Source organism: Nilaparvata lugens, chromosome 7 (genome assembly GCF_014356525.2).
Source record: "Nilaparvata lugens isolate BPH chromosome 7, ASM1435652v1, whole genome shotgun sequence".
In the NCBI taxonomy this organism is placed as follows: domain Eukaryota; kingdom Metazoa; phylum Arthropoda; class Insecta; order Hemiptera; family Delphacidae; genus Nilaparvata; species Nilaparvata lugens.
In genome coordinates, this window is record NC_052510.1 from 28,573,453 (window position 1) to 28,584,447 (window position 10,995).

At 36.3% G+C, this 10,995-nt stretch overlaps 1 pseudogene; it reads left to right on the forward strand.

Moving 5' to 3' along the window:
* The first annotated feature begins 1,066 nt into the window (after nucleotides 1–1,066).
* Nucleotides 1,067–7,318, forward strand: LOC120352355 (annotated as a pseudogene).
* The last annotated feature ends 3,677 nt before the right edge of the window (nucleotides 7,319–10,995 follow it).

Genomic DNA, 10,995 nt, shown 5'->3' on the forward strand with positions numbered 1-10,995 from the left:
ATATGAGTGAATTCAGGTTTTCAGTTTTTAACCAACTGGTTTACCGACCAGGCTGGTAAAATTTTTACGGCCCTAGGGCTGTAAAATAACCTTGAAGTCAGCTGATTCTGATTTGATTTGAACGTGTTTACAAAATAGTTTATGAAACGGAATCAGTTTATGCTTCTAGAATTGAATAAAGTATTTTGCAATAAGATAATATAATTTTATTTGGATGAATGAAATACAAATAAGATATTATAAACTATTCAAATTCAATTTTCAGAGTATGATAGAATCTAACCTCAACCCTCATAGTACTGCGTTTATCATGAAACCTGGTGGATAATTTTGGAACTACTTGGGCAATATCCATGGTGCTGAGCGTTTTCACAAATAGTTTATGAAACTGAATCAGTTTATGCTTTTAGAATTGAATAAAGTATTCTGCAATAATATACTATCATTTTATTTGGATGAATGATAAGATATATATTATAAATTATTCAAAATCGATTTTCAGAGTAGGATAGAGCTTCTAACCTAAACTTCCAAAGTCGACAACAAGCATTGTTGATGTTGACATTCAGGTCATTCAGATTGGCCAAATTTCAAGTGTGCTGAAACAGCTGATCAAAAAACTTTTCATTATTTGTGTTTATTGTTCAATAATAATTAAAACATTTATAATAATATCATTGTCATTTTAAAGAATAAAAAAGTATAAACTCAACCTCCCACATAATTGAACATAATATTCTAGGTTATTTAGACAAATCAGAATAAAGAATAAAAATACTTGGACAATTTCCTGATATTCAGATTACCTCAGATTTGCTAGAGCTATGACGTTCCACTTTTGCTTTTGGAAGTGCTTAATAAACAATTATTCTCATATATATATATATATATATATATATATATATATATATATATATATATATATATATATATTGTTTATTTTTCTGTGTGGCAAAAAATAGTGTTTGCACCACAGGCAAAAATGTTTTTCTGGCTCTCAATCTTTACTAGTCCTCGGCATACGACCTCAGACTTGAAAACTGATTTCGAGCCGGAAAAGTCTCATTTTCGGCCCTAGGTGCGAAATATACTATCAAGTTCCTGATCAATTCTTCTTCTTCTTCTTTGGCTTTACAACCCAGTGCGGGTCACAGCCTCTCTCAACTTCTTCCTCCAAGCATCCCTGTCCAACACTGCACTTCTCCATCTCCGTACACCTTTCACTGAGGCATCATTATTCACCACATCCATCCATCTAGTTTTTGGATGTCCTCTCTTTCTCCGACCATACAGTCTTCCTTCCATAACCATCTTTGGTGGGTATGCGTCGTCAGCTCTCATCAGGTGCCCTGCCCATCTTAGCCTGCGTACTCGCATCAAGGTTACCACATCTGCATGCTGGTACAACCTGTACAACTCTTCATTGTGTCGCCGGAGCCAGGTTCCCGATTCCTGTACACCCCCAAAGATCCTCCTCAGGATTTTCCTCTCAAACACGCCAAGCATTTTTTCGTCTGATCAATTGAATCTAAAAATCAACAATATTCAGTTCCTAGTTGGAATCTAATTTATTATTATTCTGTCAAAACATTTATTTTACAATTCAAAGCCAAGCAGTATCCCTTGAACAATATTACAAAATAACACATCATGTAGTTCAATCCATAATGATAACAGCTGATAAATTTGAAAATTGGTGAACTAGAACAGAACAAAAGGTGATAAAAGCTTGAAACAAACGGGAATAGATCATGAATTCTATTTCAAAGAAGTTTTGATTGGCACTTTATATCCAAAAATTGTCATTGAGAGTAGAATACCAAAACAACTGAAGAACTCTTTCACCGATACATCAGCTACAGTAACTGCCTTCAGATTTGGCTGGGCATAGGCTTCTACCCACTTGCTGGAGTAATCCATTACAACCAGGATGTATTTGTTTCCATTATCAGTAATTGGAAATGGTCCATCAATGTCAATGGCTATCTGCTCTAATGGAGCTCCCACATTGTATTTCTGCATAGGGGCTCTCTTCTTGGGCATAGGGCCATTGACAGATGCACATACTGCACAATTCACAAGAAAATCTTCTTTTAGAAAATAACTTGACACAGAAATATAGGTCGCCATGGATAAATAGTTATGTGATCAAGCAAATAAACTTAAGAAATGAGTTATACAAGAATGTTATCAAACAACCTAATAATGACGACTTAAAACAAATATACAATACATTCAAAAATAACTCACGTAATGAACTGAGAGAAAGAAAACAATATTATTATTCAAAACTGTTTAGAGAAAGCCAGGGAAACATTAGAAAGACGTGGAAAACAATTGACGCGTTAATAGGATTGAAAAAAAATAAAGAACCACTAAAACTGATTGTTGATGAGCAGGGAAATAGCATACATGATAGTAATAAAATTTCTAATTCGTTTAATTCTTATTTTCTAAATGTTGTGAATAAAATGAATGATGAATTAGAACAAACCACATTGCAAACCAGGGAAGAGTCTGCTAGAATATCAAAAATAAGGTTTTCATACAATTCTCCAACCAATTCAATTTTTCTCCACCCTACAAATCCGGAGGAAGTAGCAAGTACAATAGGAAAATTGAAAAATAAATCTTCGCCAGGTGTAGATGGGATAAGCACAAGCATGATTAAAAAAACTTACATGAATTATTTGAACAAATTAACCGATCTAATTAACCTGAGTATTGCCAAAGGAAAATTCCCAAGCATGTTCAAACACAGCGTAGTTATACCTATTCCTAAAAAGCCAAATTGTAAAAACATAGATCAGTTCTGCCCAATTTCACTTTTACCGGTTTTTTCCAAGATTTTAGAAAAAATATTCAAGATTAGACTTGAAAACTTTTATAAAAATAATAACTTTTTTAGTGATAACCAATATGGTTTCCGTGAAGGAAGAAGTACAGAAGCGGCAATTAAAAATCTCATTTCAAAAATAAATGACAGTTTTAGTGTTAATAATAAGTGTGCAGCTCTGTTTCTTGATATATCTAAAGCATATGAAGCAATTGATAAAAACATGCTTCTAAAAAAACTTGATTTATCAGGAGTAAGAGGAATTGCCAATGATTGGTTAAGATGCTACCTATCTAATAGGAGTCAAAGGGTCAGAATTAACGATACGTTGAGTGAACCCGGGGACATTACCATAGGTATTCCTCAAGGATCAGTGTTATCAAGTACTTTATTCCTGGTCTTTATTAACGATTTGACGGATGGTGACTTACAGGGAAAGATTACATCTTTTGCAGACGATACAGTTATATTTTATTCGGCCAAAACAAATCAAGAACTTAAAAATAAATTAGAAATGGATCTTAAGCACCTTAGGTGGTGGTTTTGCGAAAATAAATTAACTATCAACACAGACAAATCTAATATAATACAATTTAATCTTCAAAACACGGATCAGGAGTTAACTAGTATTTACTTCCATAAATTAGATTGTGCGCAACAGGTGAATAATATATTGTGTAACTGTGGAACTATAAAACAAGCACGTACAGTTAAATATCTGGGCCTCATATTGGATAGTAGGCTCACTTGGTCAGATCATGTACAGAAGATAAAAAATGAGTTATTTGTATACATAAGGAAGTTCTATTACCTCAGACAGTTATGTCCAAAAGAAGTATTGTTACAATTATACCATGCAATTATTGGTTCTAGAATAAATTATGGAATAATATGCTATGGGAGTGCATACAATGTTCATATTAAACCTGTGATTACTGGTCAGAAACATATATTAAAAATAATTTGTAATAAACCTAAACAATATAGTTCAATGATGCTCTTCAGAGAACTATCAATATTATCAGTGAGACATTCTTTTCTATTCAAAGCATTGCTGGATTTAGCTGAAAATAATTTCGATATTCAACAGATGAGAGAAAGAATAAACCTCAGGAATTCACAGGACATTAACCTCCCAAAACCAAGATTAGAACATTCCAGACGACACTTCAAATACATAGCTATAAAAATATTCAATTCACTTCCAGTAACAACAAGGAAAATAACGTCACGTCAGTTATTTAGAAAAGAAATCAAGAAATTCATTTTACAACTAGACAACCCGAATGATTTTTTTACTAAATTAATATAGGTCTAAATTTAGTATAATTTACACATTACATGACATGAACACTGCAACAATCAAAGATCATTGAACTCACAAATCCCGTCCGGTATGCGTAAACAGTAAGACAGTATCAAATTTCAATCACTGTATCTTTCTTCAAAACGCATTCATTTATGGTATAATTACATCAGCACTTTGAAAAAAAACGAAACGTTAACTATGAATAAAATTGAACTAAATATGAAAAAAAACAGCAACCACTCTGTACATAGTTTTAAGTTTTGTGTAAGTGTGTGTGTGTGTGTGTGTGTGGTGTGTGTGTGTGTGGTGTGTGTGTGTGTGTGTGTGTGTGTGTGGTGTGTGTGTGTGTGTGTGTGTTTGTGTGTGTGTGTGTGTGTGTTTGTGCGCATGTGTGAATGTGTGTGCGTATGAATGTGTGCGCATATGTGAATGTGTGTGCGTATGAATGTGTGCAAGAATGATTATAAATATTGACATATTGATTTATTTCAATATAATACCATATTCAATTATTATGTTCTTCATGATATAATATTTAAATTTGTATATAAATATTTTATTATATATATTCAAGTGTCCCCACACAGGGTAGCCTATAGGGAACACATATTAGAAATTAGGAAACAATATTGTATTTGATTTTTGGAATGCATTTGATCGTATAATTATTTTTTTTTGAATAAATAATTTGAATAAATAATTTCGGCACTAGTTCTTGACATATTTTTTTGAATTTGACCAGTAGAACCTCTCTCCTACCTTTTCAAGGGTCTTGTGCACTCCTAAATGCCCACCAGAAACTTCATCATGATACAGCTACATGTAGCTATTCCCAGAGCACAGTGGCCCGTTGGCTGCTGTCCCTTTCCTCTCATCCTCCCAGGGCACAGCGGCCTGTTGGCTGCCGTCCCTTTCCCCCTATCCTCCCAGGGCACAGCGGCCCGTCAGCTGCCATCCCTTTCCCCCTATCCTCCCAGGGCACAGCGGCCTGTTGGGTGCCATCCCTTACAGTCTATCCTCTCCGGGCACAGCGGCCCGTTGCCTGCCGTCCCTCCCATCTATCCTTCTTCTTCTTACTATACTGGAGCAGAACCGAGGCCATAGGGCCAATACAAAATTACCTTGAAGTGGTGTCATCAGAAAACCAAATTAATGGTGGTCAGGAAAGCCTTGAATAGACAAATTCAGACAAACCTAATGGTGGACGGTACAGTCATAGAGAGGGTCCATAAGTATAGATATCTGGGGACGTGGGTGGAGGAAAGTGGGGATTCGATGGGAGAGATAAGAAAAAGGATTGAGATGGCCAGATCAACATTTGTAAAAATGAAAAAACTGTTCACGAGCCGGGACATAAATATAGAATTGAAAATGAGGATGTTACGCTGTTACTTGTTTTCCACTCTCTTGTATGGGATGGAATCATGGACCCTCAAAAAGAGCCATATGGATAAGCTGGAAGCCTTTGAGATGTGGTGCTACCGCAGGATGTGGCGGATTCCATGGACGGATAGAGTCATGAACATGGAAGTCCTAGGGAGAATGAAGAAACAATGTGAAATTGTTTACACCATAAAAAAGAGAAAACTCCTGTATCTTGGACATCTTATAAGAAGCCACAAATATATAACTCTCCAGAATATAGTCCAAGGAAAAATCAGTGGGAGAAGGAGTGTTGGAAGGCGACGTGTTTCCTGGCTTAAAAATTTGAGGGATTGGTTTGACTGCAGCAGCAAAGACTTGTTCCGAGCGGCAGTGAATAAGATCCGGATTGCTGTGCTGATAGCGAACCTCCGATAGGAGACGCACTAGATGAAGAAGAAGAGGTGTCATCAGAGTAGAGAGCGACCTTCACGCCATCAGAAGCACCAGGAGGTGCTGTCCACACCAGCTAAGGTACAAAGAAGGAAGAAGAGGAACTTCGACTTGCCTTCTTTCCCCGCCCACATTACAAATGAGCTAAGTCGTCCAGGAGGAACACCTGGGTATCAATCACCTACCTCTGAAGGTACTCAGGGTGTACGTGATAAAACAAATACATCCTGGTTTCAATGGATTACTTCAGCAAGTGGGTAGAAGCCTATGCCCAGCCAAATCTGGAGGCGGTTACTGTTGCTGATGTATTGGTGAAGGAGTTCTTCAGTCGTTTTGGTATTCCACTGGATTTACATTCAGACCAAGAAAGAAACTTTGAATCTTTAGTGTTTTTCCAGATGTGTGAAATATTGGGCATCAACAAGACCAGGACAACACCATTGCATCCCCAATCTGATGGGATTGTGGAGAGGATGAACTGGACCATGGGAAAATATTTGTCAAAGGTTGTATCTAGGCATCAAGGAGACTGGGATCAACATCTCCATTTCTTCCTGATGGCATACCAAAGTTCAATCAATTAGACTACGAGAATGGCACCAGCAAAGATAGATTTTGGGCGATATATGCATCTACCCTGTGACTTGGAGTATGGATGCAAGCCCGGAGAGGACCTGGAACGGAAAGACTACATCACCAAGCTCTGGAGACAGATGGATGAAATCAATGAGACTGTCCGCACAAACATCCAGGATGCCAGTGACATGATGAAGCAAAGCTATGACATCAAAGCAGACCATGGAGGATACCAGGCTGGTGAAAAGGTTTGGTTGTACAACCCTTGACGATGTCATGGATACTCTCCCAAGTTGCAGACTTCCTGGGATGGACCTTATGAAGTGGTCACAAGGGTCAACGATGTGGTCTACAGCATCAAGAAGCCACAAGGTACTCCACGAATTGTCCACTTCAACAGACTGGCACCCTATCATGGAGAAAATACTGCAATTGAAGCTCAAGAAGTGCAGGTTCTTTCAAACAGCCAGCCCAGGCTTTGAAGATTTCATGGCCAATCTGGAGATGTCACAGGAAGAAGGGAATGTCACCAACAGTCACCAGGACCTATTCACCCTGCCAAGGAGCTATGTATTGGCCCATTGCATAGCTAGGAATGTGGGAGCATGACGAGGAATTGCTACAGTCTTCAGGAGGAAGTTTGGAAGACTGGATGAGCTGAACCTCCAGAATCCAACAGTGGGTAAAGCACTTCATCTTCAGAATCAGAACCAAAATCTGTTCTATTCAGTGACCAATCCCAGAAAGAATCCACTTATCAGGCCTTGTGGCAAATTCTAATGCACCTGTGGACTCATCTCCGATTCCTGGGAGTGGAGCAGCTTGGAATCCCCAGACTTGGCTGTGGCTATGATGGATTGGACTGGAAGATTGTGAGACCAATGATTGGAAGAATCTTCAAGGACACTGGAATCAGCGTCACCCGTTGTGTTTACAATCCATGGGCAGCCACACCAGCAGATCAATCAAAACTATCTTATGCTTGCCAAACCTTTAGGATTGATCTTGACTGTTCCGGGACAGAACAGTTTTAAGGAGAGGGCAGTGTTATGAATGGGCCTTCAGAGGGGATGCAGCGAAAGCAGGGCCGTCAGAGGTTTGATGCGGGGAAGCAGGGGGTTTCCAGACTATTCCAGTGTGTTCTGGATTTGGTGAGGGGAACCATCGACCAACAGTTATTTATATTAGATAACAATCATAAGCTTGTAATAATTCTGTGTAATTTATTAGGTGGTTATCAGCTGTTAATAGTTGTTTATAGTTTACTTTCGTGTGTTATAGTGCTGTAAGTAATAAATCTAATCGCAGTAGAAATTGCCTCAAATGTTTTATTATTGTAGAAACCCGCAACATTATCATGAAGAAATAAGTTCTGGTTTTACAAACATTCTATATAATTTATTTCCTGATATTTAATCAAGAATATTTTTTTTCAAAACACAAACCTCTTTTGGTAGAATCAAGATGAAATTTTAAAATTTTCTGATCTCTTGGGGGTAGGGGGCATGGCCCCTACGGCAAACACCCTGGAGCCCATCTGGATATAGGTGATTAGAATAAAGAAAATAGTAACAGTATCTTATTTTCAGTCATCATTCTATAATAATTGGATTAACCGTTACTTGAATTATATAACAAAATAATTCAATTAAGGTATGGATTGTGATAAAACTTCTTCTGATCTTTATCAAAATTGAATTGGTGAAGAAATTTCAAGAAGTACTTTTTGATCTAATCAAGTGACCCTTTGGGTTGGAGAACTCGCTCAAGAACTGTTGTATTGTAATCTTTGAAACCCGTTACTTTCTATTATACAGAGTTGGAAACAGCTAAATATTTTTTTACAGTAATAATTTGACAATACCGTACGTTGCATTGGGGATCCTATTTGAAATGAAGAATTACTCTGTCGCTTCAACATCTTTGTCCCTCATATGAATCAAAATTCATTTTTTAAATGAGAAGGTGGTCATGACATTCATGATTTCGATACAGAGTTACAAGAGAAAATAAATGGCAAAAACCGCACATTGAGATATAACCCGTATACCCGTACATTTGAAGAAGTACAGTACATAATTTTAACCATTTTATATAATCATACTATCACAAATTTCCAAAAAATATCTTCATTTATTGAAAACATGGCAATGTAAGAAACCTTAAAGCAGAGTTTAATTTGTAAACAATTCCAATTCTGACAATAAATCAATTTGAAGGTGAGTTATAAAAACACCCCGTGCAATGCCAGAAAGAAAATTCCTCAAACATCAATGAATGTAGAGACAATTAGAGACTGTACATGGAAATATCACTGGGTAAGAAAAAGTGACTTTTTACTCAACAGTAACCTTGGAGTAGGTACTTAATTGTGATTACTAAGCTACTCCTAACAGAACCTGTTCAAATGAAAAACTCTTCAAATAGGTAGCCATTATTAATTTTTCTATTCTAAAATGTATTTTTATCATCTTTTAAAATTCATCACCAAAATCCTTATTTCTTTATTAATATTTAATGTTAATAGATTAATAAAGGTAAATAAAAACACTGACTTTGAAATAGAACTTTATTTTTCCGTTATGTGAGAGTGTAATGATTTAGATGTGTTGGAATTATAGAAATAATTTATTTGATTTTTGACTAAACAATTACATCTGCGTAATTTAGATGTAATTAACATATAGTAATCATCGATATCATTGTTCCCTATACTACAATGAGTAAAAGAGTTTCAATTTCCGTGTTCTTAAGCGAATATGGAGAACACCTGACAGCTACCTATTAGTCCAGTCACCAGTTACTTACTTTTTGCTGGAAAACACTCCGAACACGCTAAATTTTTCGTGCAATGATTCTGGAGTATTGGACAGCCTAGATACAATAAATTGATCTAGCCCTGGAGCTTTTTACAGAGTGCCCCAAATACCACGGATTTTTTGCTCCTTTTGCAGTTATTTGAGATTTACGTGAAATCGAGCCATCGGACAGATAAAACACTCTTGCTTTTTTTTTTTAATTATATAATTTCGAATAAAATAATTCGGTGCTCTCTTTCTTCGTTTCTTCATTGAGTGCTGAGTTACAATTTTTCAAAAATGATTCTAATTTTTGGAAAAACCAAAATGTGGAGGAAATTCAATCAACTAAGTTATTACCTTCCGAAATCCAAAATTTAAATTCATGATTCAAAATCCCTCTGGGCGTAGGATTTTGTGCTCTACAGCCTGAGACCAGGTAGACCGTTATATCTCAAATGGATTTCCAGGTACACCCGATAACAAATTGCCGTGCATTTGATCTGTTGGTTTTTATGTAACCACCTGTTGGTGTTAGTGTTATTGTTAGCAAGTTATTACGTCTTTAATGGGTATTTAGCGCGAAAAAACGTACATTGAACATATTAACTGAACAATTAAGATTATAGGACATCTTATGATGCATCATTTTGAAGGTCTTAAAACAAGCTATAAGGTTTATATTGGACATGTTTCATTTTATTCGAAATTTTATAATCTGAAAAAGACAACAGGGATTTTTCTATCCAATGGCTCGATTGGTTTGAATCTCAAATAACTACAAAAGGTACAATCTATTGATGCTATAACAGGAACTGCTATAACAATTGATGGAAAGCATAAAATGTTGAAATAATACATCAAATTGAACAGAGAATTGAATCCTCTGCAACCCTACGTTCAGTTGTTTGACGTATTGGTTTTGAGCCCTGAAAGTGCAAAAAGTTGGAAGAAAAACTGTCTTTTCAAAGATTTTACACTTTTAAAAGTGAATATCTCGAAAACTAAAGGAGATATCACAAAACTTCAAAACTTGTGGGAAATTTATCTAGCTTCATTTTTGTTAAGTTAGTCATGTCGCTAAAATGCATTGTTTCCTAGATATACGTGTAAGCCAGAAATGAATAAACTAAACTTTTAAACCACCCTCATCCCTCAAGCACAAGGGGTAGGGATGAGGAATTTTGATATGTTTACCTTCTAACTAGTCCAAACAAAGCTGCGAAGTTTGTGTTCCAAATTTTCCCTCTATAATCTACCGTTCACTGGACTAATTTGCAGATTCTCGGGTTGAGAATTAATCATTCAACATACAGAAATGACTCGTCTATAGATTATTGTAGTGATGCATTAAGATAATTAAGATGTAGTGATGCATCACTACTGTGTGATGCATTCGTATATTATAGGATAAGATTTATAATACCGCATTTTCTTAATGGTAGCCTCGATCATATAAATGAGATGATTTATCAATTTTCCTAAGACTATATTTTCTTCCACAAATTGATTTCTTAAAGTTTTTGAATTTTTTCTTGTTGTGCAGTTTTGTAAAATAGCGTACTTTCAACTTAAAAGGCCCGGGTTCAATCCCGGCCCGGGCAAGATATTTATCTCGGGCCACTCCCGTGTTTCGGATGGACACGTTAAGCCGTCGGTCC